The sequence below is a fragment of the Dipodomys merriami genome, unplaced genomic scaffold, assembly GCF_024711535.1.
Source record: "Dipodomys merriami isolate MVZ:Mamm:240054 unplaced genomic scaffold, mDipMer1.0.p SCAF_21, whole genome shotgun sequence".
Classification (NCBI taxonomy): domain Eukaryota; kingdom Metazoa; phylum Chordata; class Mammalia; order Rodentia; family Heteromyidae; genus Dipodomys; species Dipodomys merriami.
In genome coordinates this window covers 21,365,462-21,371,250 of record NW_027203493.1, presented here as the reverse complement: position 1 = coordinate 21,371,250, position 5,789 = coordinate 21,365,462, and the positions used below count along the sequence as shown (strand labels likewise).

At 38.0% G+C, this 5,789-nt stretch overlaps 1 non-coding gene across 1 annotated transcript; it reads left to right on the top strand.

The window, feature by feature from the left end:
- Window positions 1-286: 286 nt before the first annotated feature.
- On the top strand, window positions 287-395 carry LOC138834236 (U6 spliceosomal RNA). Its single transcript, XR_011374013.1, has one exon. It is a non-coding gene; the product is annotated as a U6 spliceosomal RNA (small nuclear RNA).
- The last annotated feature ends 5,394 nt before the right edge of the window (window positions 396-5,789 follow it).

Sequence of the window (5,789 nt, the reverse complement as noted above, 5' to 3'; positions counted from 1 at the left end):
TCACTTGGAAGACAGTGTAGAAACTTAAGTGGCAAAAGGACAAGACTGGGGAAGAAAAAAGGTTGAACTAAAAGCCACTCAACTGTTGTTTATGGCCAAATATAGTGGCTAGGAGAGATGGACACAGTGCTCTCAACTGGAAGAGTGTAGAAGTGTGGGGGTGGCTTCAGGATAGTAGTTCCAATCATATTAGTGCATTTTTAGAAAAATCTTGGCGATAGCACGAGGACTGGCTTAGAGACCAGAGAGATCAGGGAAGAAGGTTATAGCAAAAATTCGACGGGCAGTGTTCGCTTTGGCACCACATATACTAAAATCGGAACGATAGATAGAAAAGATTAGCATGGCCCCTGCGCAAGGATGACATGCAAATTCGTGAAGCGTTCCATATTTTTGATGTTAGGGAAATGAACCCTAAGATTTGTATTCAAATGTTTTTGTTTCTTTCATGAGATTGTTTCTAACACATTTATAAGATTATTTCTTTGTTGCTTTGTATGTCCCTCCCCCACAGTATAACCCCTGCTTTCATTGTATTTGATGTTGGTGTAATTTGTGGAGGGGAAGGGGAAACACAAATCGTTTAAATAGGGATACAGGTGGAACCATTGCAACAATGAGATGTACAAGTCGATATGTCGAAAACGAACTTTACAACTTTGGTGAGGGGATGGGGGAGGATGGGAAGGGATGGGAAGGAGAAACAAAGGAGGAGGCTGCAATGCTTGATAAGAAATGCACTCATTACCTTGCCCATGTAATTGTAACCCCTCTGTACAGTATTTTCACAATAAAAAATATAACTTTAAAAAAATTCGACAGGCAATGATGGCATTTATTTCGCCAATAAATTGACAGATATAGGGGACATTTATTGGATACAACCAATCAGACAGCTATTGATTGGAAGAAAAGAAGAATCCATGATCATGTTGTAACTTCTTGGTGCAAATAATAGAACACTCTCTCCATAAGGGCTTAAACAGAATTTTTTATCCAAACAACTGGATTTCCAAATATTATCTCATTTAGATCTCAAATTTCTTAGGCACAATATTTCCACGGTTTCTTCTAGATTGGATCCATTATTAGCTTCAGTGTGGATGGTACGAATAAGCTCAGGGTAACATTATTCCAAAATTTAATATCATGTTCTCCTCCAGTGGACTAAATTTTGTCATTGATCTATGCCTTATTGACATTGACTGTATAACTTGCCTACCTGTCCTTCTTCAGTATTGATCATTGTAGCAAATACAATGGACAAGTCATATGTGCTTTTCTTGAGACTATTATTCCGAGGCAGCTGGGATGAGAGTTGGCTCAGCTATCTCTTCCAAACAGAATTCATAGCATGATTATCAGAATGAGAATTTAAAAAGTTGTGTCATGACAATGATTGTTGCTGTCCACTTTCTATGATCTTTGATTCCTTGTTTGAGTAACTATGTGGGGGGTTATATCATTTGCTGAGAATGGAACTCTGAAATAGGTGTGCATATTTTGTGAGTTTAGGTGCATGGGCTGCCAGTCCTTTTTGTGCTAATATCACAGAACCCTTGAGACTGTGTAATTCATAATGAACAGACATGTATTACCTCATGTTCCTGGAAGCTGGAAAATCCAAGACCAAAGGTTAGCACCAGATGAGAACCTTTTCACTACCTTATCCCATGGCTGAAGACCAAGAGAGGGAAGGAAGAAGGAAATGGGGATAGAGGAGAGAGACAGATTGACAGAAACAGATTAGACAGGGATGATACGTTCAAGCCCTTTTATGAAATTGACAGTGGTTCATCTATGAGGTGGCATGTTCATGACTAAACCTCCCATTGGCTTGGCACAGTGACTCACACCTGTTACCCTAGCTCCTAAAGAGGCTCAGATCTGAGGATCATGGTTCAAAGCAGCCAGATCAGGAAAGTCCATGAGACTTTTGCATCTAATAAACTACTCAGAAAAAGCCAGAAGTGGGACTGTGGCTCCAATGGTAAAGTGCTAGCCTTGAGCAAAAGAAGATCAGGGACAGTGCCCAAACCCCAATTTCAAGCCTCAGGACAGAAACAAAACAAAACAAAACAAAACCTTCCATTGGGCCTCATATTACACAGGAAATTAAGTTGACAGTATATGAAGCTGATGGTTTTTGGGTACCAAATTCAAATCACAGCATGTATAAAGAATGATAATTATTAGACTTAAGACAAAATGGTGTAGGATATTTAAATTTTGAATATAAGAATATCATCCCATGGTTTCCCTTATTTGCAATATCTAGTATAGGTATGAGTCAAGCGGAAAAGGTCAGATAATGTGATGTTAGGAAAATGAACCCTTAAATATGTATTTTAATGTTTTCGTTTCTTTCATGCATGTGTTTCTAACGCATTTATAAGATTATTTCTTTGTTGCTTTGTATGTCCCTCCCCCACAGTGTAACCCCCGCTTTCACTATATTTGATGTCAGTATAACATGTGGAGGAGATGGGGACAAACAAGTGGTTTAAGGATTCAGGTGGACCTGTTGCAACAATGAGAAGTACAAAATGTCATGTCAAAACCAGCTTTACAATGTCGGTGTGGGGGGGGGGAGGGGGGTATAATTGGGTGGGGGGAGGGGGGTAAAATTGGGTGGGGGAGGGGGGAGGCGGGGAAGGGAAGTGAAGGGTAAACAAAGGAGGAGGCTGCAATGCTTGGTAAGAAATGTATGCATTATCCTGCCCATGTAATTGTAGCCCCTCTGTACAGTATGTTCTCAAATAAAATAAAATACAATTTAAAAAAAAAGAATATCATATTCAGCATGTGTGCACAAATGATCACTTATACTCGTATAGTTGTTCTTTAAACAGCCTGTCTGATGATTGACTATAGTTCTGCAAGAATTTCTTAGCCAGACTCTGGTGGCTCACACCTGTGCTACTCAGAAGACTGAGATCTGAGGATCTTGGTTCAAAGCCAGTCCATGCAGGAAAGTCCATGGGACTCTTATCTTATTAACCACTAGAAAATCAGAATTAATGCTGTGGCTCAAAGTGGTATAGCATTACGCTTGAGCAAAAGTAGCTCAGGGACAGGGTCCATATCCCAAATTTAAGCTGCACTACTTACAAACAAAAACAAAACAAAAAAAAATTGTTTCTAAGCTCCACCCACCATTATCCCATACAAAACTTTAAAATTACAAAGTTGATATTGCCACAGTGATCTCTGACTTCAGGTCCTGATAGTATGATAGGAAAAGGACATATCAACCAGAAATTTTCCTCTTCTAAATTACGTGTTGTTAGAAAAAAAAACATATAGCCAGGCATTGGTGGTTCATAACTGTAATCCTAGATACTCAGAGGCTGACATCTAAGGATCTCAGTTCAAATACATCCCAGGCAGAAAAGTTTGTGTGATTTTTGTCTGTAGTTAGCCAGAAAAGTTTCCAGAAGCTGTGGTTGAAGTGATAGAGCACCAGCCTTGAATGAAGAAGAGGTTAAATCTCAGACTTTAGGTATTCATGTAAACTCTCTCTCTCTCTCTCTTTCTCTCTCTCTCTCTCTCTCTCTCTCTCTCTCTCTCTCACACACACACACACACACACACGTACACACAATGATAAGAGAAAAACAAACAAAATAAAAAAAGAATCAAGTGAAAGTAAGAAAGAAATGATAGATTTTGTTGGAGAAATCTTTGACGATTTCTTAATAAATGTTGCAACAAATTTGAAAGGAAGCAAGAGCCTCAAATAATGTGTTTGAGTTTGTAGAATTGCAAGTGTATCATGTGAAAAACATAAAAGTTGGGATCTCGGCAAGATGTTGTCCATCAATTAATAGTTTTTATCTTGTTAGCAATGTGTCCATCTATCCATGTAATTTGGTTTGAGGAAAAGCAAACTTCATTCCTCCATAGCTGAACCTACATATTTATCTTATTTGTTATGGACCGAAGTTCTGTACAACACTAAAATATTAATTTTAAAGCTACTAGACAACAAAGGTAATTATTAGTTTTTGCTCTGTATTTTTACATTAGTTGATCATGTAAAATGTAATATAAGCCTAGCTTCAGGAAGTAGGATGCTGTATTCCAACTATTTCTTCCTGACACATTTCTACCTCTGCTAAACACGTATTTGTTTATCCGCAGCGCCAAGAATATTAGCTGCTGCTATAAACAAGACTTTATTTTTCCAGAACTACAACTATAATTCCCTACAACTCCCTACAACTCCCTCTGAATTTCCTCTTCTGCTTCTTCTGACAGGGTCTTTCTATGAAGCCTAGGTTGCTCTTGAACTTGAGATTCTCCTGCTTCAGTCTCCTGATTGGTGAGATTGCAGGCGTGTGCCACCATGCTCAACTCTCAACTTATTTAATAAAACTCCTGTACGTTCTTCAGATATTGAATTGCAATAAAATACTCTGTAACTTTCCTTTGTTCCACAAACAAATTGTTCAGATATTGGCACCTTGGAAATAACTTCTCATCTACTTCTCTGTCTAACTCAGCAGAGTTAAGTTTTCCCCTGGGGACAGGAAAGGTGTTTTATATATCTTTTGTGTATCTAATGCACTACATATGTACATCTGAATGTATGTGTGATGTTCTACTTAGATAAAAGTAAAGCATTTAAAAAGAGAGGTTTCTATATATCTTGACCACATTCTATCACTAGAAGCTTCTCCATAGCAATTCACACCTTCCCCGGAAGGTGTGTTTAAGAAAGGAATTTCAAAAATAATAAAATAATCAAAAATATGTTGAAGTGAGACTTTATTTCTAACAGAAGTGTATTTCTCATAGTGGAGGCTGGAAATGTGAGATCAAGGTGCCTCAGATTCCATATCTGATAAAGAGAGAACTCCTGGTTTGTAGACGGTACCGTCTACCTGTGTCCTTTTATGGAGAAAGGAGGATGGAGGCTCTTTGGGGCCTCTGGTTTTTGCATGTTTTATTTGTTGTGTTCTTAGCATATGTTTATTGTACAAAATAATAGATTTTATTGTGACTTTCCATGTATGCATCTAATATGCATGGCTCACACTCGCCTCTGATTTCCCATATCCTCTTCTCTCCATTCCCCTTCTTCCCTGTTAATCCTCTTGTATTTTCATGTCCCTCCCCTACCCCCCACCCACCTAGATCTACATATGGTGGGAAAATGCAATTCATGTCTTTCCGAGTCTGACTTGTTTGCTCCACAGATTTCACATTGAGTTGATCTCTAGTTCGATCCATTTTCCTACGAATGACATAGTTCTGTTCCTCTTTCTGGTTGACTAATACTCTGTGATGCCTAAACAGTACCTTTTCATTATCTAGGTTATTGGGCACCTAGCTAGTGACATAACTGGCTGTTGTGAATTGTGCTATAGTAAATGTGGGTCTGTAGTTACCTCTATCATATACGAATTTGAGCAATATATCCAGGAATAGTATAGCTAGATTATATGATAATTATAATTTTAGTTTTCTGAGGGATCTAAATAATGTTTTTCATAGTGACTATGCTTACTTGTACTCCTTGAAACAATTTATAGGGTTTATTTGTGCCCTTACCTTTGATAAAGGTAATAATTGCTTTCATGAGGACTCCACTCTTAATGATAACTTAATAACCCCCAACTTGTTTTTAACTTTGTAATAGATGAATTTGAAGCATATACAAATATTCAGAGCAGAGTAATGATGGAAATTAGTCTGGTTCTTCCTTCTTATTCTCTCTCATTTCTGGTTTGTACACTGAAAATTCTTAACCCACACTGTTTGGTTAGGAGTTGTTCTCTTCATAG